At 36.0% G+C, this 27,463-nt stretch overlaps 1 protein-coding gene and 1 long non-coding RNA gene across 4 annotated transcripts in view; one reads left to right on the top strand and one right to left on the bottom strand.

Moving 5' to 3' along the window:
• CTNND2 (catenin delta 2) overlaps positions 1-27,463 on the top strand; it is a 990,776-nt gene that overhangs the window by 284,827 nt on the left and 678,486 nt on the right. The window lies entirely within an intron of this gene.
• The window catches only part of LOC143646118 (uncharacterized), a 54,574-nt gene continuing 28,797 nt past the window's right edge, over positions 1,687-27,463 (bottom strand). For 2 of the 3 annotated variants that reach the window (XR_013157297.1, XR_013157299.1), the window contains one exon: positions 1,687-2,102. This is a non-coding gene — a long non-coding RNA (uncharacterized LOC143646118). Of the gene's footprint in view, positions 2,103-22,253; positions 22,518-27,463 lie in introns of those variants that run through there. The other variant, XR_013157298.1, reaches the window with a different exon arrangement.

Raw genomic sequence — 27,463 nt, 5'->3', positions numbered from 1 at the left:
CTGTGAAATGAGAATAATAAAAATAGAACCAATGTCATAGGGTCATGGTAAAAATTAAAGTAGATAATATTTGCACAGCACTCAGGATAGTACCTACAGTATAGTAAGTGCTCTATAAATATTAGTTATGTTAGCAACGTTTTATGTTCGTGAAGAACATGAAATATAATTGGATAAAGAATAACTTCAAGGGTGAATAGAAATACTTAGTATTGCAAAACTGTCACTTCTCTCCAAATAAATGTATGAGTTTAATTCAAATCTGAGCCTAATCCAACAACCAGTTTTTTGTTGTTGTTGTTGTTTGTAATGGAAGCAATAACTGCAGTCATTTAAGGTGCATATGGATTACTTGATCTTCTTAATCCTTATTCATTTAATTGGTAAAGCAAATATAATAATAAAGTTTAATGCAAATGATTAAATGTGATGACCCATGCAACTAAAGCCTTTGGCATAGTGCCTGACCCCCCAGAAAGTATTCCATAAGTAATATTTTTGAGGAAATTGTTTTTTGCTAAAGAAATAATTGCACAGGAGTTTAAATAAGAAGAAGGATGATTGATGGCTTGGGGGGAATTATCCTCCTAGATATGAAAATTTGTCATCCATCTACAATAATTAGAGCAATGTGTCACAGGTACAGCACACTCCAGTGGGTGAGATGAAAGAGGGGCCTGGGAAACCTACATCCCCTGGGTAGCATTGAAGGAGTACCAGTGGAGGTTAGATTCCAAGCAGGTATGGCTTCTCATGAACACCAGCCTGTTAAGTTGTGTTGTTTTTCTAGCCGAAGTCATTTTGTAGGAACTCAGGCATGGAGAAAGCAGACAGCCTAATTGATCCAGGCTTGTTTTTTTTTCAATTCTAGTGAGTTGAAGAAAATGAACAAAGTATTTAGGGGTATTCAAGAAGGTCTAGCTAATTGTTTTTAATACACAATAGAGGAAGGGAGGGCGTGACGAGCATTAGAGATGGATATATGAACAGACACAGTGATGGGTCAGGCCAGTGGTGATGGGTTGGGTAGCCTGAGTATAAGAAAACTTTTACTAGATTATTCTTACAATGGAAGAATTGAAGAAATAGAGAAGACCCTTTTTGAAAGAATTCTGAATGACTTTGTTACCTGGCATACACTGTGCTGCTTTGGAGCTCTGGGGACGTTGTGATGGAGAGGGTAGGATAACCATGGGACTGAAGATCTACTAAGTGTCAGCAGCTTCGTGAGCGCTGGGGGTGGGGGAGCTGTAGGGCTTTTACTGCAGTGGGAGATCAGACACCCCTGGGAACTCACCACCTGCACACTCTGCAAGGAGGCTGGTTGAGGAGATGTGTTCCTGAGCACAGAAGAAACACCCTGTGAGATGCTAAGGAAGTCAGAGCATGAGGAGTGGAGGTTCCCTACCTTGCTACATGGGAACAAAGAGACAAATTGAAAATTGAAGGAGCACAAGTGGAGCCTGTCTTGTGCACATGGAAGGAGAAAGACAAATTGGAAACAAAAAAGTTTTTAAAATATTGAATGAACAAAACTGGGGCCAAAAGTGAGAAATTGGAGGTATCTTTGGGGAAAATTTTTCCTAAAGAGAACTTGAAAATATGTATTGAGATTTTAAATTAACGTGGAAAATTCCATATATTCAAGGATATATTGAATATGAGTTTTTCATATTTACCCTCAGTTTATTTTATGAATGACAAGCATTAATTGTCTGATTCTATTCAGAAAATAGCCAGTTGTTAAACGATGGACAATAATGATGGAATTCCCTGCTCTTGTGTTTTTATGAAAGCAGCAGGATTTAAAATATATATATTACTAAATATCACTCACCATACTTTTAAACTGTTGCTGTCATTGGAAATAACAGCAATTTAATAAGCATAAATGAACTTATTTTCCTGCTTAAACATCTAGAACATGTTTTAGGCAGGGAAATAAGTTCATTTATGGCTGAACATCTATTATATAAAGTGACGCTTTGGTTTCTGGGCCCTATATCTGGCACAACATGTTCCTGTAAACCTTTCGAATCCTATTATCTAGGTGGTTTTTCACTTCTTCTTATTGATCCATTCAGCATTAATGAAACTTCCTCCTGTGAAAAGAACAGCCCAAGGTGATAAAGTTAGCTCTGGCTTAACTGATTTTATTTTACTTTGTGTACTGATTTTTTAAGCAACAAAATCAAGGGTTACTTCAAAGCTAGAGCCCACCTTGTATATTTGATAAATTGAGTGATCATTTTCTTTAACAGCCCCATCTCTATATAAAAAGTTATTTTCAATAATTATCCTGAAATTAAAGGAACAATAATTATGAACAAAAAGAAAGGCAGACAGTAAAATTTTCCTTTATTGCATATATATCTATATATGCCTGTAAAAATAAACATTACTGTACAGAAGAAAAAAATAAGTAATGGCTTAAGTTTTTTTTGTTACAGTAATCTTTTTTTTAAATATTGAAACAATGTCTTTAGGATCTCTCATAGTATTCAGTAATAACTTTGTAGCTTAATAACATGCAATTATATAATAATAATTTTTAAATAATTTATTTTAATATATTATTAAAAACCAGTAAAATAATATATGTATGAACTAAAATCTGCACAGCCAATTTTTTTAAACATGCAGTTTCCATTTGTTTCACTGTTTTAAATTCAGAACAAAATTCCAAGTGGTTCTTACAAAATGCATCTCAAGATCTGTTTCTTTGCCTTTTTAATCTCTTGTACTATCATTGTTTATCTTGAATAGAAAGGCAGGAATCTGTAGTACCACAAGGTTTGGGGAAACAAGTGGCACCTGAAGCAAGTTCAAACGATTCTGAAAATCATTAGGAATTATCACTCAAAACAAAGTCATTTTTCTGAGTCTGCATGTTTTAGGAGTTGACAGTACAACAGAAAGTTGTATATATCAATATACATTATATAATTATGTTATGAACAAGTTATTTTTATAGAAAATATAAATTTTAAATGTATCACATATAAATAATGGGAATTATATATATGTATAACTAAAACTTAACAGTAGCTACTGCAATTATTTAGAATTAACAAATAATTCAGGGGTGGAGTTGTACTCTGTCCATTGCTTTGCTCATATCAAGAGCAGATTAAGGGGTGTGTGGGTAGTTCAGTGGTAGAATTCTCACCTGCCATTAGGGAGACCCAGGTTCGATTCCTGGTCAGTGTACTTTCCCCCAAAACAAAGAAACAAGCCAAACAAACAAGCAAAAAACAATAAAAAAATTCAAAAAATGGTGCTGCAATAACAGGATACACGCATGGAAAAATAATGAAATGTGACCCTGCCATACGGCGTACAAAAAAAAAAAGCAAATTGACTTCCATTTGGTTTATTATTGTCATTAAATTTCCCATGCCCTATTGCCTGAGCCCAGTCACCCCATCCCCACTGTCTCACCTTTGGGCACCCTGCTTCCTCTTCCTTCAAGATCCTACAGGACATCCCCCCACCTGGCTCTCCCCCTGCCACCCGTCACCTCTCTGTCCTCATCTCTCCTTTGCTCCCTGTGCCCAGCTACCCTGCCTGCCTGTCTCATGCTCCTCAAACGTGCCAGCTGTGTTCTACCTCAGGGCCTTTGCACTGCTGTCTTCTTCCCCTGGTGTTCTCATCTCCCAGATGTCCGCTTGGCTGCCTCCCTCACCTCCCCCAACTCTTTCTGCAGCGTCACCTTCTCAAGGTCACCTACTCTGACCATCCTCTTTCAAATTGCATACTTCCTATCTCATACACTACAGGAATTTTCTTTCGTCTGTACATAGTTATCACATGGAATATATGGGTTATTTATTTTAGGTAGTCAAAGATGAGGATTTTAATGTGACTTGGTCACTGATAGGTCCCGGACACCTGTGCAGGAGAGGCATAATGGGTGATCGATAAATATTTGCTGATGGATATACCTACATTTTCACTGTGTAATTGAGGTACAAAGTAGTTTTCGAATCTTTGTGACCTTTTTTTTTCCTTTTTATGAAAGAATTTCTCAAGTTTTACATGTCCAGGTCATACAATTTAATGTATACTTAGAACAAGAGACAATAGTTACTCTAAATTAGGAGAGAAAGCTGTGATTAGGTCATGTTCAGCAAAGAAAAGGCTATTGGGAAGCTAATGGCAACAGTGTACACTTTATCCTTTTTAAATATAGAAGTAGTTTTGTGTGGAAATGAATCCTTTAAGTAACTATTTGACTATTTGAGCAAGCTCACCCATACCCCCCCCCCCCCAATAAAAGAAAGCTATCCTTTTCCCCTTGTTCTGAGAGGGAACTAGATGCTGAGATGGAGTGACTTTCCTAATAGGACATGGTTAGTCATGGTAGAACAAGATTAGAGTGCAGTTTATCTAATTCCTAGACCAGTCATGCTTCCAATATCCATGTTTATCTTACACATTGTACACTTTAGAATAAAATCTATGAGGGAACTAAAAATCTAGAAAATGCTTTCAAATTTAACAAGCTCAGCTATTCAGTGATTTCAGATGGAATCAGAAAGAGAAGGGCATAGCTTTTCCAACATCCTGCACTCACTGTGGCTTTGAGTATATCGATGTGCGTGGTTGTCATTTAAGAAACCCCTTCCCAGCACCTTACACCCACCCCGAGGCTCATAGGAAACACTGGAAATAAGGTTTGTTTTGCTTCTTTTCTGCCTGAATGAATGGTACACCTTTTCAGGTAAGCACTTCATATGGTAGACTCTGGAATTTATCATGCCATTGAGCAGCAGTCATGATTAAGCTAATTATTCCTTTATTGGCAGAGTTAGGCAGAGCTGATGGGGCTCTTTATTTCTACAGAAGCTCAGTCCTAGAGAATGGCTTTCCTAGACAGGAAGTACCGGTTTTCACTTGATAGTGTCCCCGTAGCTGAGAGCAGCCTGGAAAACATAAATACTGACTATACCCATAGCAATTCTACCAGAGTGATGCCTCATTTTAAACAGGTCCCTGTGGTCATTTTTTTTTCCTTTCATTTGTTTAATTGCAAAATATACATAAAAAAAGCAATAGATTTCAAAGCACATAGCAACAGATATTATAGAATGGATTTCAGAGTTTGTTTTGGGTTATAGTTCCACAATTTTAGGTTTCTCCTTTTAGCTGTTCCAAGATCCTGGAGCTAAAAGAAATATCAATATAATGATTTAACAGTCATACTCATTTATTAAATCCTGTCTTCTCTGTTATAACTCCTCCTTCTCCCAATTTTTAGGGGGTATTTGGGCTGGACTTATTCTAACTTTCTCATTGTGGTCACTTTCTTACATTCCTCATAATTCTGAGTATCTGAGGAGGAAGGCACAGCTATTCCCTGTAGGATGCCGGGGAGCCTGCTTCTGCTACAGAACTCACGAGGGGCACACTTGAGATCAGAACCCACATTTGTGTGATGCCAAATCCGGTCTCCCCCATCCTTAATCACACATAAAAAGGCACGCCTTCTTTTCTTGATAGTGTAACACTATACCTCTATATTGTTCTCTCCATAGCAACATTAAATGCCGGGGGTTCATACTCGTTCTGCAGAAACACTCAGGAATGTTTAATCACTAAGGAAATGTCCATGTTCACAGCTTGCTGAAGCTGTCCACACGGTGGCGATTCTACTCATCAGGCGGACCTTAAATAATCCTTAATATCATTAGTGGCAAAAGACGCAGTCTGTGCCTCCATATAATTTATGTGTATAAGAAAGTCACCATTGACATTGAACTACTTATGTTTTTCTCCCCCCTAGTCTGCAGTTGCTCCCAAGAGTGCCTTGCCTAATGAATCCCGTTTATCTTGTACATACTGAATAAAGTGCTGTACCAGAAAAGTAGTCAGATAATTAGAGGAAAACTTGTATCTTTTTTATTTTGTATGCTGTAAGCTGGGGTCACATTTCATGATTTTTCCATGTGAACGTCCCATTATTGCAGCACCATTTGGTGAATTTGTGTTTGTTTGTTTTGTTTGTTTGTTTTTGGGGGAAGTGCATGGACCAGGAATCAAACCCAGGTCCCCTGCATGGCAGATGGGAATTCTGCCACTGAACTTCTCTTGCACCCCCACATGTATCTTTCTATCATGATTTCTGGGTGAGGAAAATTCAGCTCCAGACCTAAGCTTCATTTCTACTTTCAACATGAAACAATGTACTGATGAAGTTTTTTCACTTAAGTTTTGGTATTTAAGAAATTATCTCTGCTCAGTCCTACTTTGGCATGGTTAAGATTGATAAGGGATTCCACTTTTTGAGGTTTTATGGGATTCCAGTCAGACCCTCACTGTAAATGCAGACCTTGGGTTTTGTCTTATGGTGAAGCAAAATGTGTCATAGGTAATAACTAATGCAAGACTTCTAGAGAGTGATAGGAACTTTAATCAGTTTCTCTTTAGATTTCATGCTGAGAAAAAGTAAAGTGGGTTCTATGAAAATTCAGTCCTATTCAGTGCTCTGGGGAAAAGAGATTTTATAGTCAAATAATTTTGGGAAATGAGATACTTGATAGCCCTTTCTTGGAAATTCTCAGTGAGCATTAGTGTATGAGAGGATTGATAAATTTAAGTTTGACTTGCACGGAGTTTTCTGTGCTTATCAAGCAATGGCATTTTTTGTGGGTAACATTTACTATTATCCAGTGGCATTAGTGTCCCGAAGGTACAGTCTTTGGGAGTATGGTAATAGAGACTGTAAGCTATAACAGTAATGGTCCTATTATTTGAATTAGGAACATTCATTTAGGCTGAAAGATGCGTGATCGTTTTTGAACATTTTGGGATTGCCTGAGTATTGTGAGGTTAGTGCTTCACAGACTCGACTGTCCATCGATATCACCTGGGGATCTTGTTAAATGTAGATTCCAATTTCCCAGATCTATGGTGGGCCTTGAGTTTCTAAAAAAACTCCTAGAGGATGTCAAAGCTACTGATCTGAAGACAACTCTTTGAACAGTGAGAATTTGGATCAAGATTCTTATCTGTGACATTACTGACATTTTGAGTCGGGTAATTGGTGGCCAGAGGACACTGTCGTGAGAATTGTAGGATGGTCAGCAGCATGCCTGGCCGGCATTTCCTGAATGACTGTGGTGCCTTCCCTCCCTCCCACCCTGGATATGATAACTACGTATGTCTCCAGGCATTGCCAAATGTCTGCCCCTAGTTCAGGACCGCTGGTTTAGATGATTTGCATCGAGGTTTGCATGGAGGTGTTCTCTTTGACTTCTTGGTCAAGATGGGAAAGCTTGGCCTGATTCAGGATATTTAAATTGTCATGGATCAGGGAAATGTTATTTCTTATAAAGAAATAGGAGAACAGCCTTGTTTCAAAATTGTGCTTACTTGAAAGAGAAGAATGAGAGCCTGTTTTTCTGTTGAGTTAAAGGGATACTTTTGTATGAACTTATCTCTGTGTTTTTTGCCTCTGATGAAACATATTTATCATTCAAGGGTACTTCCTAAGACCTTCCAAAGAAGGAAACAGTCTTCAGAAAGTTTAAGAACCCTTGATAGCTAACGAGAAGAATAAAGATTTCTCATCTAACACCAGGAGTACCAATCATTCCTTAGACCAATAATACTGCTTCTTGTTAGTTTATTTTTACACAAATTAAAGTAGAATTAAGGCATAAACAAAAGAGTAGTAAACCTAAAGTGAAATGTCCAAGCTAAGTGTTATTAGCTTTCTGAGAACTTGAATTCCCTAGTCTGAGAACTCTAAGTGAAATGTTTGGGAAATGATATCTGAATCTGGGGGCAGATGAATTACAGATTAATGGAAAGAGACATACTGAAGTCAGGGGTGGATACAAACCCTTTTCTTTCCCAGAGGGGTAGCTAGTAACAGGAAAAAGCTACTCCCTCATCTGGTACAACTCATCTAAAGTTTTGAGAATATATTCACCAAAACTTTAATAATTCGGAAACTAATTCCTTTCATGAAAAAAGAGGCTATTAACTTTCTCATTAAAATCTAAGACTTCGGAGACAAGTTCTTTGCATTAGATTTCACCAATGACTTGTTATAATGGATTACTATTTTTTTTAATAGATTAATTCCATGTCCAATTTATATTACTTTGCTGAGCCTCAGTGTCCTTATCTATGAAGTGAGGCTTTAGATGAGATGATTTCTGTAGTCGCTTCCATGACTTAGTAATTCTAGAAGAGGTTTTGAATCAAGCTCAAATAAACCAAATTGGGTTTGAAAATGAGATATAAATAATAATAGGTAAAAAAGACACACCAATGCTTGTATTTCCTTTAATACGATTTTATTGAAATATATTCACAAACTATATAATCATCCAAAGTGTACGATCAGTGGTTCAGAGTGTCACCATATACTTGTGCATTCCTCACCACAATTTCTGAACATTTTAATTACTCCAAAATATACATATAAGAATAAAATTAAAATGAAAAAGAACACTTTCAACATCCCATACCCCTGATACCTTCCCATTTTTTATTTATTTTTGTGCTTCTTTTTTCACTCATCTGCCCATATATTGGATAAAGGAAGTGTCAGCCACAGGGCTTTTATAATCACATGGTCATACTATAAAAGCTATATAGTTATAAAATCATTTTCAGGAATCAAGGCTACTGTAATACAGTTCAGCAGTTTCAGATATTTCCTTCTAGCTAGTCTAACACACTAAAAACTAAAAAGGGACATCTATATAATACATAAGAATAATCTCTAGAATGACCTCTTGACTCTATTTGAAATCTCTCAGCTACTAAAGCTTTATTTTACTTCATGTATCCTCCCCCAAGAAAGCTTTCTCAATCCCACATTGCCATGTCCAGGCTCATCCCCAGGATTCATGTTCTACGTAGAGGGGTGGGCAGTGAGTTTACCTGCCTAGTTGGCTTTGAGAGAGAGGCCACATTTGAGCAACAAAAGAGGTTCTCTGGGGTGACTCTTAGGTATAATTATAAGCAGACTTAGCTTCTCCTTTACAGGAAGAAGTTTCATAAGGGTATGAAACTTCTTCCTGTAAAGGAGCTCCAAGATCAAGGGCTTGACCTATTAAATTGGTAGCCCCCAATGCCTGTGAGAATATCAGGAATTTCCCAGGTGGGAAAGTTTAATTTCCACATTTTTCTCCTGTCTCTCAAGGAGACTTTGCAAACACTTTTTTATTCTCTGGCCAAATTACTATGGGATGTGTCAGGGCATCACACCAGCCTGTACAAATCAATCAGATCCCACTCCCTATTTAAGATCCCATGTAATTATGGTGTTTGAATAAACTGACCATACAAGTAAAATTAGTGTGCTACCAAAAATATAAATTTTGTACCAAATAAACATTTCTTCCTTTTGTAAGTTTTAAAATACAATCAATATCATCCTTTACCCTTTATTCTGATTTACCTTAGTCCTAACCAGATCTGCTTCATTCATATCTCTAACTGAAGTTTGATCTCTTTTTCAGTTTTTAAACCATTTTTGCTGTATGGGGTAATGCTGACTTTCGCAGCTACAGAACTCTAGCTCTGAGTCTCAGGTATCACACAGTACCAAAAGTTCCAGGGATTGAGCAGATTGTACTCAAAATTCTCAGCATCTCAGAATTTAGAAATAACTGTTATAGCTCAGGAATAGATGTGACTGCTGTAAGAACTTGAAATCTAGGAACTTTTAAAATAAGCCTTCCCCTGGCAACCAGTGCTCTCAGATTCAATTCTCAGAGTTTTTGCATTATAGTTAGTCCATATTAATAAGGAGTTACAATATTTGTCTATTCGTTTCTGGCTTATTTCGCTCAACAGAGTATCTTCAAGGTCCATTCACCTAGTTGCATGTGGAGAATGGAGAATTGTGCAGGTTTTTAAGGTATATTGTTTTTTTTATGTCATTAGCAAAACATAAAGGTCATTCTTATAATTTTCAAAATGAGTGCTGAGACAGTTTATGTGAGTTAGAAATTGATAGAGCAGAGCATTTTCATGTGCTGTTCTACTTTCCAGTGGCATTGTTTTAAGGCTAAAGAGCTAAAAGTTTGCACAAAGCAATTTTGTTAAACAAATAAGCAATTCAACTGAGAGTAATTTTGTTATATAAAATTTTGCAGTAAAGATAATGGGAGCATTCATTGTAAAGTATTGATTTGCGTATTTGCATGATGTAAAATTTTCTAAAGTACATTCTATTGGAGCGAAGCAAACTTCTACCCTGTTTTGGGGTATTTGTGTGCATTTGTTCAAGGGCGTTATATCTATCTACTTCTTAGCTGCATGTTTTATTAAAATGACATTATTGGTGAGAACTCAGTTTATTTGGGAACATATATGAACCCCCTTTATTAGTCATTTAAACACTTGGTGGGCATTTAGAAAAAGAAACATTTTATGTAAACATTTTCTAAGGTCATGATGGTATTTTTGAGACATTTTTTCTTTGAAAACTGTTAAATGAAATGGCTCTCTTGATATTCTGAAATTGCCATCTATTATCTGCTGGTAGTTCTTTGTTTCCTTTTTTTTTTTCTGGATCATGATATTATTTATTCCCAATACAGTCCACTTGCACCTTGGATCCCAGAGAAATAAATTCTAAGTGCATAAAAGCCCATGTGAGGAATTGCCTCTAACTTCCAAATGGAAGGTCATTGCTTAATATTTATGTGTTCTGCGTTACCACTTCTTCATGCTCCATTCAGCACCAGTGTGCACCTCTTAAACCTGGTCTCTACGTGGACTGATAAATAGATCTGCTCTAAATGATTGCACTCCAGCTGGTTGCTGAGATGTCATACTTTATAATGCATCAGGTGTGTCTTTAAGCCTTGTATGTTGGACCTGATTTCCTTGGATTAACAGGGTGCTCCCTTTACAGGCAGTGAAGGTAACTTATCAGGTTGTCCGAGAGTGTGGGAAATAATCAAGAAAGAGTAGAAATACTCACAAAAGATCACTTTTATTATTATAACTACCATATTGTTAATGTTTATTGGCCATTGATACTAACTACCCCCACCCATTTCAAAATTTTCTTGCTAGTAAAAGTTTTATTTCTCTTAGTAATGAGAACACGAAGTCTATTATCACCAGAACCCAGAAGCATATAGCAAAGCACTATACTACACAATACTACCTCCTAATTTAGTAGATATTTTATTGCTAAATTGGAAGAACAAGACAATGCTAACATTTCCACATCCGTCTACCGCATAGCATGGTTGTCAGATGAGTGTAGGTTTGAGATCAGCAGCAGTTCCAGTTTTAAAATTTTGGGTAGTTAACATGCCTGTTTAAATCTTTTTTGTACCCCAGAAAAGCCACATCCTTTACTCCTCATTCAGTACTACTGGATGGGATCTTTTAAATTGTTTCCATGGAGATGGCTCTACCCATTCAAGTTGGGTTTGGCTTACTGGAGCCCTTTAATAAGGAGCCATTTTGGAAAAAGCTACAGAGCCAACAGAATCAACAGAACCCACAAAGCCAGAGACCTTTGGAGATGGAGAAGGAAGAGGTCTCTGGGGAAGCCATTGAAGAAGCCTGGAGAGAAAGGTAGCAGATATCACCATGTGTCTTTCCAGCTAAGAGAAATCCTGAATATCATCAACCTTTTTGAGCCAAGGTATCTTTCTCTGGATGCCTAAGTTAGGACATTTTTATAGCCTGCCTTAATTTGAACATTTTCACTGCCTTAGAACTATAAATTTGCAACTTAATAAATTCCCTTTTTAAAAAGCCATTCCATTTCTGGTATATCACATTCCAGCCGCTTACATACTAAAAGAGTCAACTTATAAACAGTTGAATATTTAGAAAAAAACTTCCATTGGAAGTATGCTAAACAAACTGAATAGCTTATATTTCAAAAAATCATTTGTAATGCTTACTTAAGCTAGCAGTCAATTTTTTCCCCCTCATTTTAATTTAGTCCCTCGAAGACTCAATTAAAGAGATAGAATAGAAAGTGAGTGGAGTTAAACCATTGATGCTGAGCATCAGATGAGGAATTAAAACAAGTTTTTAGTAGGCTGTAAGTTAACAAAGGGTTTTTGATTTATGATACAAAGTACAGGGAAAAGAGGCCCCAAATCCATGCCCCAAGAAGTTGGAGTGAATGAATTGAGGTGGGAGCTGATCTGTTGGCAGAACCCACAGTTCTCCAGGTTCCCTGGAAATTGGTATTGAAGGAAAGATTGAAAAAGAGCCTGAAAACAAGGGATTGAAAAAGTTATCAACATTAAAAAAAAAGTATATGCTTGAAAATGATAAATACTAGAGACCAGTTTACTACAGTCCAGCCCAGTTGTAAAAATTGTGATAAAAAGGATCAGAAAAAAAATGAATGTTAGAAAGAAGTATGCATATTTAATTAGAGTGTTGGGATATAGTTGAGAATTTTTGGAGATTCTGAAAAATTACTTGAAACAATTTGGAGAACTATAGAAGTTGATAACACAAATATATTATCTCTACTATCTTTTCAGAAATTATTAATTTTCATCATTTACAATTTCAGCTAATCTCTTAAAGCCCTTGGGAAATTATTTTTGTGGCCCCTGTGAGCTCTTTTTCACTTCTTCAATTTTTCTTCAAGCTTCCTACCCTCTCTTGTTTCCTTAATGCTTAATAGGTGACCTCAGGCAACAATTTCTCCTCCTTTTAATTGATCATTAACCCTCCCTCAGGGGTAGAACTTTCTTCTTTCTAAAGATAACATTAAGCTACACACCCTTATTCTTCTAATCTTGCTTCATGACTTAACCTTTTTCTTTCATTTTTAATGACTCCCTTTTTTTTCCTGTTCCATGTTCTTTGTCTACAAACATGCCCAAATTATTTCCCCCATCCTAACTTTAAAAGAAATAATACATTTACTGTTTCATTTTCAACCTATCCTTCCCTTCCCTTCTACACCAAATGCCTAAAGAATGCTGTATAATCTGCCTCTAATTCCTTATTTCCCATCGATCTCTCAACCCAGTGGTTCTATCTTCTGCTCACAATATGGTATCAAAATGGCTCTAAGATCTTGTGATCTCCAGGCTCCCCAAATCAATGATCTATTTTCATATTATCCTATTTAATATTGTCCTTGTTCGCCACGCACTGGTGGGATTAAACAACAGAAATTTATTGGCTTCCTGTTTGGAAGAAGATGTCTGATATCAAGTTATCTGCAGGCCATGATTTGTCTGGACTCTGCAGTGCTCTGCTGCTTGGTGTCCTTGGCTTGTAGGTGCACCTCTACCTCCACTTCATGGCCGTCTCTTTCTCCTTCTGGGGCTTCTATTTCTGGTTTCTGTTAACTGATTGTGTCTGAACTTCCCCTGCTTCTAAGGACTTCAGCCAGATTAGAATCAGGCCCAACCCTGATTCACTTTAGCCTCACCCAAATAGGATCTCTGAAGGTCCCATTTCAAAAATGGGTTCAAACACCCTTTATCATAGTACTGTTTTTGTTTTGTTTGAAAGTCTATTTTGTCTGCTGTTAGGATAGGTACCCCAGTTCTCTGAATTTTACTGTCTGAACTGTATCTTTTTCTACCCCTTCACTTTCCATGTATTTGTATTTTTTTAATCCAAAGGTGTTGCTCTCTAGATAAGCATATAGTTGAATCTTTCATTTTGTCCAATCTGACAGTATCTGCCTTTTGTTTAGTTTGCTGAAGTCATTCACAGTCAATGCTATTATTATTATGGTTGGATTTATGTTACACCTGTTACTCATAACCTGCTTTAATTTGTATTAATTGAATATTTTTAGTGTAGCATTTCAATTCCTTTAATGATTTTTGCTACATTAAAAAAATCTATTTTCTTAGTTGTTGTTTAGGATTAAAATATACATATTATCGTATCAAAATCTACTTCAGGTTTACACTAGCTTAATTTCAGTGAGATATATAAAGCTATTCTTATCTAACTCATTTCTCTCTTGCTTTTTTGTTATCGTTCAATTTCTATGTAATTCTTTGTATTAGTCTATGTACTAGTTCCATGTTCATAAATCTATGTATTATATCTACATATGTTACAAAGCCAATCATACATTTTTATGATCTTAACTTTATATAATTTTATATTTGTTAAACTGATAGAAGAAAGGAGAGCAAGAATATGTTTGTAGAATTTATTATGCTAACCTTAGTTACCATTTCTGGTTGTCTTCAGTTCTTCCGTGGATTCAAGTTAACATCTGGTATCATTCCTTACTCTGTTACTGCTTTGCTCCCATTCCTTCCTTTGAATTCTTTTTGGCAAGTATATTTCTATCAGTTCTATAATGCTGTTTTATGTAATTGCTTTTGATATCAGTTAATATAAGAAAGGGAATGAAATATTAATTTATGCTGTCTTCTAAAACTACACAAATTACATTTTACAAATTATAAGTGCTTTTTATTATTTCATGTGGATTTGAATTAATGTCTGGCATCATAGACATTCAGCCTTCAGAACATTCCTTAATTTTTCTTACAAGATGGGCCTGCTATCAACAGATTTCCTCAGTTTCTGTTTGACAAATCCTTTATTATCTTTCAGTTTTGAATGATAATTTTGTTGTATTTAAGAGTCTTGGTTGACAGTTTTATTTTTCTTTCAGTACTTTGAAAATTTTTACCTCATTGCCTCCTTGCCTCCATTGCTTCTGGTAATAAGTCAGTGGTTGATCTCATTGGAGTTACCTTGAAAAGGAGGAGTCAATTTTCTCTTGCCTCTTCTAAGATTTTTAATGGTCTCTCTATTTCAGTACATTATATATTATGAGTTTTGGTGTAGATCCTTTTGTTTATCCTACTTGGAATTTGTTGAACTGCTAACCTGTGTTTATTGTTTCCCGATAAATTTGGAAAGTTTTCAGCTATTATTTCTTCAAATATTTTTCTCTGTTTTCTCTTTCTCCTTCTTCTGGTACTCCCATTGTAGAAATGTTGATCAGTTTACTGGTGTGCTACAATGATCTGAGACTGTGTTTGATTGTGTATATTCTCTTTTTTCTCCCTGTTCTTCAGATCACTTAATCTCTTTTGATCTATCTTTAAGTCCACTGATTCTTTCTTTTGCCAGCTGAGATCTTCTATATTGAATTTTGCATTTCAGTTACCATGTTTTTCAACTTTAGAATTTCCATTTGGTTCTTTTTTAATAACTTTGTGTTTTACTGATATTCTCTATTTCATGAGACATTGCCAACATACCTTCCTTTAATTCTTTAGGTCTGGTTGCCTTTAATTCTTTGAATGTATTTATAATAGCATCTTTGAAATCTTTGCTAAATCTACAAAATAGTCTCCTTCAAAGGTAGTTTCTTTCATCTGTTTTCTTTCCTGAATTTGGTCATGCTTAACTGTTTCTTTGAATGTCTCATATTTTTTGAAAACTGAACACATTGGAAAATATATTGTAGCAGCTGTGCAAAATGAAATCCTTCCCAACCTGAACTTGTTGTTTGTGGTCTTTACTTGTTTATTTTTTTATTGCATTGGCTGTACTAATTCAGTGAAGTCTGTTTCCCTTGTAGCGTTCAACATCCCTCCTCAGAGCATGTGGCCTTGGGCATGTGCAGGCTCTCTGAACATCCATCTCCCCACCCCCCAAACCCCCATGATAACTTTGGTTTTTGCCAGGGTCTCTTTCACTATCTCTTTCTTTGATCTCCATGTTAAGCTTGTGGCTGGTCTACTTTTATTAATATTACACCTACTTTGCCTCAACTAATTGTTGGTCTTTGACATTTGCTTAACTTCAGGAGAGTGTCCCATTCTTGGTTCTCTCTGATAAACTTTCCTCTGGCTTATCAATTCATTTGTTGCTATCAGGTTGCTGCCAGTCACCTCTTAATTGCTCAGCATGGAGATCTTCATTGTTTATAACAAACCCTTGGGCTTGGAATTTTCCATGGTGCCATCCAAATATAGTCAGTCTTATTAGGGAGAGCAAGGCATATCCCTGTTCCTTCAGCCTGCCTTATCCCCTGGGTAGAAAGTCTGCATCACTGCTCCAAACTTCTGGCCCAAGATAATAGCCCATTTCCCTGGGAATGATACCCATGTTCCATTGATAGGGCACTGAACTGATGTTGGAGGCTCCTGGTCCTCTCATCTTGCCTCTTAGAGAAACCTAGCACCCCTTATAAGGATGTTGGGTCAAGACCAATCAGGAACCAATGTCATTAGGTTACCACAGCTAAGGCAATGCTTTCACCTTACAACTTGGGGTAGGGCGGATAAAGAGTGCCCCTAATTTGAGTTGCCTTTGTCTGAAATCGAGCTTCTGCAGTGTGGAGCTGAGGAGGGTGAGAAATGCTTATAGTTTATCACTTGAAAGGAGAAATAATAGCATTAGGTGTGGAGGTGGCATGAGAGAGAGGCTATCTTTCTGTTCTAACCACTCAGGAAAGAGTAGTGCTTCCATCACACTTATAAAGAATGAGAGAAGCATGTTGAGGCCCAAATTCCTCAGACTCTTGCTTTACTTTCCAATATTTAGTCAATTATCTTGAGTAAATGTTTCTCAATTTTCTATACGCCCTTAAGATAATTTCTAGAGACTTTAAATAGTTGTTGTTGTGTATCTGTGTTTTATTTTTAATTTTGTAAGTTATGGTTGTTTTATTGGGGAAAAGGTGGATGAAGCTACCCAAGTCCCCATTCTTGTAAGTGCTTCCCTACCACGGTCCAGTTTTAGAAAATTCCCATCATCCCTGAAAGTTCCCTCATGCCGATCTCCAGTTAATCCCTTCTCTCAGCCTCGGCCCTAGGAAAATACTGCTTTCATTTCTAACTCAATTAATTTACCTTTTCTAGCATTTCATACAAATGGAATCATACAATATGATCTGTTTTGCTTCTGGATTCTTTCACTTCCAACCATAATAGTTTGAGAGTCATCCATGTTTTAGCATATATTAATAGTTTATGTCTTTTAATCTCTGAGTATACTTTTCCAAATTCTGTACATTCCACATTTTGTTTGTCCATTTACCAGTTGATGGACCTTTGCTGTGTTTCTAGTTTGGGGCTATCATGAAAAGTGCTGCTTCTATAAACATTTACATACTGGTGTTTGCATGGACATAAATTTTCATTTTTCCTGGGTAGATTCCTATGAATGGAATTGCTGAGTATGGTGAGTTTATGTTTAACTTTTACGAATCCACCAAATAGTTTTCAATAGTTTAAATTCCCAACAGTAATATATGGGGGTAACAAGTTTGTTTACATACCTGTGACAGTTTGTATTACCTATCTTTTTGTAATACAGCCATTCTAGTGAGTGTTAAGTTTTAGATAATTTTTAAATTGTGATAATGAAATAGTGGTTTTATTGTCCTAAAATAAAATCTTGTTTATTTTGCAAAAGGACAGTAGAACTCATCCAAAATTTCTGAAGAAATACAGTTTTGCCCCAGGGAACAGCTGGCATAGTATAAGATATTTGCAATATCTTTTTGGATTTTATATAATCTTATTAAAATAATGCTCTCTTCTAAAAATGGTATGCCATTTCCTTCCAACAGTGCACAAGAAAATAGTTCAATAAAATAAATGTCTGTTTATTATACTAAATAAAAAAAACTAAAATGTTCAGACAAAAGAGGATGTATTTTTGTTCCCATGTAAAGTAATTCTTAAGGATGTATTTGTACAATATCATTTTAGACACACTAATTTTGGTTGATGGAGTTCGTCTAATCTTTTTAGCTCATATTTAATTAAATATGAGTTTTGAAACATGTTAAAATGCAGGTATTAATTTAACATAAGAATTTCATTGTTCCTTTCTGTTTTTGTTGCTTAACTATGTTAAGAAACCTACTTTGGGACAAATGGTGTTTCTGTGCTCTCAGTTGTTGTTTAATAGATCTTATGTTTGAGAGAAGGCATGAGCGTGAATGCAAGAATGATGCTTTACTCTCTAGGAAATTTGCTCAGAAATAAAGATGCAGCAATTTTCTGTTTTTCAATGAAATTTCAATTTGGTTGATTTTTATAGGCTTATAAAATTTTTAGATATTACTACATCAAAATGAATATTCTACTCAGTGAGGAAAACACGGAGAAAATGAAGATGTGTATGGGATAAGGGACTGGAAGAAGAAATTTGCAGTGTTTTCTTACCAGCATAAAATGAATATCTAGGATACATAAGAAAAGCATAAGATGCTGTATAAATAAAACTAAAAAAAAAGAAAATATGTGTCCCAGTAGAAAAATTGGCAAATCACATACCTAGATGAGTTGTAGAAGTAGAAACCAGCATTACCTACTTTTATATAGAGGAAGAGATACTTGCTCTCCTTAGTAATTCTTGTATGCAGTTTAAGAAGAAAAATACTTCCTTATAGGTACTGGTTTAACAGAATCTAGTTATATTTAGTGTGGCCAAAAATAGGAGGAAGCATACACCCCTCTCACTCCTGGTTGGCACTTCTACTGGCCAGTCTCTCTGAGGCTGGTGGAGTTTATATTTGCTGACATTGAGCCCAATGACTGGTAGCATCCTGCAGTCCACCCTGGAGTGTGCAGCTAGAGAAATTCTTTCATAGCTCACAAGGGGACGTCTCCCAGATGCTCATCATAGCTGTGTCTGAGTAGCAAAGACTGGGAGGGACCCTTCAGGGAATGGCTAAGTAAAGCGTGGCATGTGCAGCATTATGCCTCTGCACAAAGTGACAGCCATGTCTCTGGAGAGAGGAGGGGACTTAGGAGCATACTGTTGGGCGAAAAAAGTAGGGAACCAAATTAGAATGAAAAGTCACAGTATATCTTTTTCAAAGATAAACAAATAAGTAGGTAACCATAGGGTGAATGAAGGAAACAGCAGGAATACACTGGAATGAGTTACTGTGAAGAAATCGGAATTGACTCGAGAATAAGAGGTGGAGAGGGAATGACAAAACAAACAAAAGCAAACATACAAAAAAAAAAAAAAAAAAAGCAAGGAGCTGTTACAGACCTACCGTAAGAGTTTAACTGAGAGAAGAATACACAAATTCGTATCTACTTTTTCTTCTATAAAAATCAAATCCTTTTAACTTTTAATTAATGCCTCATAACATTGGGATTTCTTTTTCAACGATTAGGCATGGCATATCAAAGCCTGTGTGATTTAGAAACTAACTGTGTATTAAAATAGAAAATGAACTGGTTTTCTGATATCAGTGATGTGCGCCTACAAATGAAGCATAAAATTGATATCTGTAAATGGTTAAAGTTGGCTAGTGGCATTTGTTATTCAGTATCTGCTTATTATATAATGATCTCCTCCAATTTCTGCTCTTCTTTATTTGATATATTCAAATTATTCTATCATAAAGATGTAAATGGTTATGTTATTACTAAACAAATTCCACGACCACTTTCAGTAAGGTGAACACCCTGGAGAACTTTAGAGAGATGCTGGGCACTTGTGAGCCATCTGGGAAGAACAGATGTCATCTTGTTCACCCAACAGATCTGTTCCATCTCCTGGTGGACTTTTGTTGTTTTCAGGATTATGGCCACTCAGATGATGCTTTTAATTTTTTAAAATGTTCTTTTTATTTTTCTAGGTTAACTGGTGGTAGCATAGCTGATGCTCTGTAATTCAGAGAAATGCTTGATAGGCATTATTCAAAAATATGCATGTGGAACTTAGCTATCAAATCATAGCTTTAATATTTTCATTTGTTCTGCTAATTGGTCATTGGTAAATCTAGGTTTGCCAATACTTAGAAGGGAGCTTTGCAGTCACCTGGGCAAATCTGCTACCCCAGCTGAGCACCCTGACATGCACTATCCACTGTCCACAAGGACACTTTCTCTCATGGAGGAATTGACCATCCCAAACATGAAGCTGCTCTACTCTGGGGCACATCTAGTTACTAGAAGTTGTTTTTCTTTTCCCCTGTTGACTCTTGGCCCACTTTCTGGAGTCAGTCACAAACTTAAAGTCCGTCTTGTACATGACAGTTCTCTGGACATTTTAAGGTGGCAAATGTGTACTTCCAAATTTTGTCAGAAGCATAATCTTTTCTTTCTCTTTGAACCTTTGCCATCCTGGTGATGCAAACTTAGACATACAAAATGGGGGGAAAAAGTGCAAAAAGTGATGGAGGACAATTACCTTTTTTGTCTGTGACTAATAAGGCTGAAGCCTTATTAATATTTTTAAAGACCGAGTTGCACCTAGACCTCTTGGAGAATCAGTATAGCAAGGTGGTCGAGAGCACAGGCTTTGAACCAGGGACCAAACTCTCACTCATGCCATGCCACACTATTTTTTGTGACTGGCGAAAGTTACTTAAGCTGGGTTTCATTCCCTCAATGTTTACATGCACATTCTGATATTGCTACTTTGTATAGTTATGAAGATTGAGTTATATGATGCTTGTAAAGTATTTGCCTTAACCTTACATGGAACAAGTGCTCAGTGAGTGTTACCCATTGATCTTATGATTTTAACATCTCATTTCTGTTATGGAATTAAGGTACAGCACTTTCATCCTGTATCATTTACTATTTGAAACTGAAATTAGAACTTTTTAAATTTATCCCAGTTAACATTTGTCTTCATTTCTTAGGCCTGCTATAACCGAGTATTATGCATGGAATGGCTTAGAACCATAGAAATACAGCATCTCACAGTTGTAGAGGCTCTGAGTCTAAATGCAAGGCATCGGCAGGACCGTCCGTGGTCCTTCTGAAGTCTGTAGGGAAGAATGCTCCATGCCTCCCTCCTGGCTTCTGCGGGTGACTTGCCATAGCACCTCTGCATGAGTCACGGCAGGCATTTTCCCCTCTGTCTGTCTGTTCACATTTCCTTTAATGAGGACACCAGTCATATTGGATTAAGGGCAAACTTCATGCAGGTTGACTTTACCTTAACTCACCTAATTCCATCTGTAACAATCATATTTCCGAAAAGGTTGCATTCTCAGGTCCTGGGGATTAAGACTTCAACATATCTTTGAGGAGAGGACCTAATTCACCCTATCATGGATTTTGTCTCTATGTAATCTGTAGTTCCAGTAGGCTAAAAACTTGTATGGCGTCTGTCAACGAAATAATAGCTCTCCCTCTCTCTAAATCACAAATTTGATAAGATCTTATAAGACAGCGTCCCATCCTTTGAAATAGTAAATACTACTTCCATATTGTCATTAAGGATCTAACTATTTCTACTGTTACCCATGGCAATTTTTAAAAATTTCATCTGCAAGTTTTCAACTACAACTTACAGCAAACATTTGTTGAGACGTTAATGCAAGTGGAGCATCTGTTGTATTATGGGATCAGGTTCTAGCAGAGGAGGCTGGTGTAAACAAGCTGTGAAAAGCACTGTGATGCACACCTCATGAAAGGACACCATCAGGAATATCTGATCTTGGGAAGCCCAGAACAGCTGGTGGCCACTCTCCTTGGAGGAACTCACATCCACATTGCATGTTTAGTGACCTTGGCTAAGGGCTCCTGACAAAGTATCAGAAACGATGAGACATAGAAGCAGAAGATACGATGGACAGCCTTCTCAGATACTTGACTAACATCCAGGAATAGTGTTTTCCCAGAATTCCCTAGTTCTTCCAGGGAGAATGAATCTATCAGAAAGATCTGTTTTATGGGGCTCGTCATCCATGACCCAATTGTGGGGACTGGTGATCACCAGTGGTTTTTCAAATGCTTGCCGAACACCTCTGCAGACTCATTCAAATTTTATTCAGAGTCTGTTCTCTACATGGTGGCTAAAAATAAATGAAAAAGAGGTTTCCTGGCTTAGCAGAAATAACGAAATAGCCTCTAGCACAATGAATAGAAAGACATGAATAATTTGGCAATCTTTTTAAAAGCTAGAATTAAAACACCAGTGAGTTTTTGTATTTTACTTATGAATGCATGAGTTTGTAACAATACTGAAACTTTTATTTTCCCATTTGCATGTGATGTTTAATGCATAGTCTAGATGCATTATAACTATATGACTATATGACTGAAAACATGAACTGAAAACATGAATTGGGATATTTTGGGGGTGGGATATGGCAATGTCATAGCTTCCTACATCTGAGATGGCGCTAATCTTACTGCTTTTGCTGCTCCAAAGAGAGAACATTTTTTATATAGTGACAGGCACCACAGACAACGTTAGAGTTTCTAGCACAACTGAAAACACATTTATTTTAGTTTCCCACCTGCTAAAACAAATACCATCAATGAGTTGGCTTCCTCTGTGGAGGTTTATTTACTCATGGTTTTGAGGCTAGGAGAAGTCTAAAATGGAGGCATTAGCAAGATGGTGCTTTGTCCCAAACTGTGGCATTCTAGGACTGGTGATTCTTGGGTTCTTGGCTTTTCCATGACATGGCAATGCACATGGTGGAGTCTTCTCTTTTTTCTTTCGGCTTCATTTGATTTTCAGCCTCTTGCTTCTCGTGCCTTTCTCTTTCTATGTATGAGTTTCATTCTGCTTATAAAGGACTCAAATAATCTTGAATAAAGGCCAACCTGATTTACTTGGCCACAGCTTACCTAAAAATAAAAAGTCCTATTTACAATGGGTTCATACCTCCAGGAATGGATCAAGATTAGAAATGTGTTTTTCCTTGGAACACAATTCAATCCCCAAGAAAGATTTCAAAACTCAACCACTTAGCTACTTATTAAATGCCTTACACACACTGACTCTTCAATCTGTGATGGTTAAAGGAATATGATTTTGTAATTAGCAAAGTATACATTCCAGTATGATAGTCTTTAATGAAATCTCAATGAAGTATGCAGATTTCTTACCTGAAAATTTGCATTTGAGTTTTTCCTTTTTACTAGATATAAACAGCATAGTGTTCACTTTTAGGACAGTGCAATTAAATACTTTACATGAGGTAATCAGGAGGCCACAATAAGCAATCAACCCTAAATATGCAGTCAAATGGAATGAGAGGTAAACAGTGCAAAGTGTTTTGGGGAAAGAAGACAAATTCATGTGAACGTACAACAAAAGGGGAGTGGGGGAGAAAAGTGTCCTTTTGCTATACTAGTAATAGTTTCTTGAATTTTAGAGGGGTTGCATTTCTGTTATGCCTAATGGTTATTTCCCTTAGGTACCTTGTGTGAATAATATTTGTACTCACCCTTTGAAAGATGCTGAAATTGTCACTGTATACTTAAGAGAATTTAAAAAAACATTTTAGAGCGTTTTATTGGTCTGGTTGTCTTTTGGCTTCACTTTGCTCTGTATTGCTAGTTTTTGGCTTTGTACATATTTTTTTATGGCTTTTTATAAGTCACCAGTTGCTTCTTACTGTGTCATTGATTCTAAACACCTTGGTGATATGCAGCTGTGGTGACTGAGCTTGTTAGAAGTGTATCTTTAATGGAAGTGGTGCCTGTGGAAGAGTTTGGTGGATCAGTCTAAGTGTTGCATTTCATTAATGGTTAGATTTTTGTGAGATCCATTTTGACTACTTAGCTCTTTGGAATTGTATGTAGGGTTTTCCATATGACATGCATAATTCTCAAAGAAATGAGCTGCTAGCAAATAAATCCCCAAATGGCGACTAGTTTATCTATTTGTAAAACTTCTTGAGATAGTTAGTTGATTTCTGCAATGGAAGCTTCCTCAGATGCTGGAGAATAATAAATCACCTCTTTCCTGCATAGAGGAGGACCATTCTTTGTATCACAAGGTCACAAGCAAGGCCTTGAACTCTAAAGTTGGAAAACTAGAGATGCCAGTTTATTCAAACAGACTTATAAAGCCATGAGAATCCATCTTATAGTATCAGCCTAAGAAATGAATCACAGCCTGTTTGAAAGTGTTTTGATCTCATTTCTGAGATTATCAGGTTGAGAATATTTTCACTAGTCTTATCACCATCCTCATTATTGATCTTTGTCCTCCTACAGAATCACAGATGTCTAAGCTATCTTGTGTGTCCACACCTGTGACCCTGTGGCTGACCTTTTAGCTGATTCACCCAGCTGCTCATATTTATCTTTGTCTCTGCTATGGCTAGACTATAAATGAGACCCCTCACTTCAGTGGGACTGATTCCAGCCCTCTAGATATTTTTATTTTGTTCTTCGTCTGTATCCTGTATTTCTGAAATAAGCTTTAACTTCTCAGATTCTTTAACTCTCTACCCCATCCCTTTGGCAGTAGCTAACTGACAAGAAGATGTACATCCACAGAGGAAGTGTACTTGCCAGGAGAATTTAGATGATCATGCTTATATTCAAACAAATGGAATAAAATATTTTACTCTGAATGTTTTAGACTGTTTTCATTGTACTCTTCTGGAATACATATATTTAGAGCAAAGAGAAACCGCTTCTAATTTTTATTTAAAGTTAAAAAATTAATTTGTAATCTCCACCTAAACTCTGTATAGTAAAAATCAATGTTGTTAAAAATTTTGTTGGCTTTCTTGAGGTATAATTTACAATTCACAAAATTCACCGATTTTAGGGGTATAATTTAATGGCTTTTACAAGTGTATTGAGTCTTATAACCTCTGCCACGATCGTGGTAAGAAACTTTCCCGTTACCCTGAAAAGTTCCCTTGGGTCCTTTGAAATACCGTTTCCGTACCTTTGGTACCCACTGATCTAGCTTTCCTACATGGTAGTTGTATTTCTTCTAGAATTTCATGTAATAGAATTGTAGAGCATCTAGTGTTTTGCATTAGACTTCTTTTAACTAGAATAATACTTTTGAGATTCATCGATATTACTGAGTATATCAGCATTGTGTTCCTTTTCATATTTTGGAAATCTATTTTATTGCATCTGTTTACTCGGGTACCAGCTGTTTCCATATTTTTACAATTACAAATAAAGCTGCTATGAATGTTCAGATACAAGTCTTTGTGTGGAAATACATTTTTAACCTCTTGGGTAGACACTTAGATGTTGATTTACTGGGTCATATGCTAAGAATATGTTTAATTTCACAAGAAAAATTTAGCTTCTTAAGAAATTCCTAGACTTTTCCAAAGTTGGTTTCTTTTTTTCTGCATTTCCACTCACTTCAGTTGTTCCACATCCTCACCAACACTTGGTTTTATCAATATTTTCCATTTTAGCTATTCTGGCAATTTGTTGAGTTATCTCATTGTAGTTTAATTTTGCATTTCTCTAATGAGTAATTTTACTGGGAAACTTTTTATATACTTATCATCTTTATATCTTCTTTGGTAAAGTAACCTTTAAATTGTGTGACTATCTTTTTAATTGGTTTATTTTCTTATTGTTGAGTCATAAGAGCTCTTTATATATTTTGGAGCAAGTCCTTTATCAAATATGAATTTTGCAGATATTTTATCCTAGTCTTTGGCTACTTTTTCGTTTTTTTTTGCCTTTTAAAGAGAAAAGTTCTGCAAATTTGATTGATTGCATTACATCATCTTTTTGTTTTGTGGTATGTGCCTTTTACACCATTTTAAAGAAATCGGTGTCTAATCCATGGTCACAGAGATTTTGTCCTATATTTTCTTGTAGAAGTGTTGTAATTTTAAATTCTGCATTGAAGTCTATGACCTATTTCAAGTTAGTTAATTTTTGTAAATGTGGTACATTAAGGGTAAAGATTTATTTTTCCTTTTTTTTTTTTACATGGCTCAGTTATTCTAGAATGATTTCTTGAAAGCATTATTCTTTCCTTATTGAAGTGGCTTCCCCTTTGTTGAAAATCAATTGACCGTGTGCATGTGAACTTGTAAATTTTAGGCAAAATGTTTTCCCAAATAATTCTCACAATTGTGTGGTAGAAGGAATTTTTGAGGACAAATTCTAGAACATTTCAGATTCTTCAGACCTCTACCTCATTCCTTTGGCAGTAGCCAAAAAACAGGAGCAAAGACATACGAGCAAAAATTGTCATGCTCTAACAATTTCAGTCATGTGGCCATTTCAATGTATATTATTTACACTGCTTTCTGCTGAAATTTATTTTTTCTTGATGGATTTTTGGTTTGTTTTTCTTTTTCTTTTGCAAATAGCTGCTTCTAAAACATAAATCACGATCGCCTCATCATGCAGCATCAAACATAGTGCCTGACATACGTGGAGTAGACTCTAAATAAATATTTGATGAATGAATGAATGCATAATTGATAGGTACAGTTTAACAATTGTACCCATATCACTGTTCTTTATATTGGAATTTTTTAAATATAAATTTGGAATACCTATTTTAGGAGGTAAATAGACTGTCACTGTGGAAGTTCCTACTATTACTTTCTGAGTAAGAATAATGTTTATTTATTTTATTTCCCTAGCCTTTTGTATGTGGAAATCACACAAACCATCTTTCTTTAGTTACTCTTGATAAAGATACATTTTCCTGAAGGTTCCTATTCTGTCTCTTTCAAGTTTCCTTTTAATTTGTGTTTGAAAGTAACAAATTCAATATTTTTAATAAAATAAAATGTGTGCAGCATATTTTGACTGATCAACCTAGTAAAATAAATGACACTATTATCATCAAAACAGTAAAGGAAATTTCAAGTTGTCTTATGTAAATGAAAACACTGGAGATATTCAGTATTTTACAGATCAATAGAGATACTTTCATTTCTCATTTTGGATACCTTCTTTCCTCTTTGACAAGGCAGTTGATGTGAGCTAATTCTTTAGAGAATAATTGTGAGAATTATTTGGGAAAACATTTTGCCTAAAATTTACAAGTTCACATGCACACGGTCGATTGATTTTCAACAAAGAGGAATAAAAGAGATGACCTGATGTTTCACACATTTCTGATTGTTCAGTCTTGATCAAGACATGTAAACTTTCTGAGCTTTGGTATCATTGTTAGTAAAATGGAAAGAACCATAGCGTTGTCCTGAGATATTATCTTCAAGCCTTTTAACAATTTGGTTGCAACAGTGCATTGCATTCATTGACAATGATCAGTCAAAATATACTATGTATATTTATTTTTATTTGTTAAACAGATCTAATTTATTTCCAAATGCAAAGGAAAAGGATTTTTGAAAGAAATGGAGCAATAACTTTCAGCAAAGTTTATACCTTAGCATGGTAGCTAACACATGATAAATGCTCAATGCGCAGACGTTACATGTCCTTAATTTTCCATTCCTTTACCAGTCTATAAGGACATAAAAATAACGTAAAGCAAATTTTTGACTGCATACTTCTTCTGATTTGTCCATTTTTTCCTCTTTGAAGTAAGGAGGGTTTGCTTGTCGGCCAAACGTCTCATACACTGTTTGGGAAGGTACATTTCCACTGGAAAAATTTCGGAGACTAACTGAGTAATTAAGTTTCTCATTCTTATTCAGCAGGAGTTGCTTGCCAGTAAATACTCTCCTTATGATGCCAGAAATGAACCTGTCATTTTGTTAATGTTGCTTTGAAGGACATAATCTTAGTAGACTATAAATGTTAACAATGAGAAAAAAAAGATGAATAGAAATGGAAACCATGTATATTATGGGATAAAGCAGTTCTTT

The sequence above is a fragment of the Tamandua tetradactyla genome, chromosome 9 (assembly GCF_023851605.1).
Source record: "Tamandua tetradactyla isolate mTamTet1 chromosome 9, mTamTet1.pri, whole genome shotgun sequence".
Classification (NCBI taxonomy): domain Eukaryota; kingdom Metazoa; phylum Chordata; class Mammalia; order Pilosa; family Myrmecophagidae; genus Tamandua; species Tamandua tetradactyla.
The sequence above is the reverse complement of the archived record's forward strand: the minus strand, read 5'-3'. Positions and strand labels throughout refer to the sequence as shown.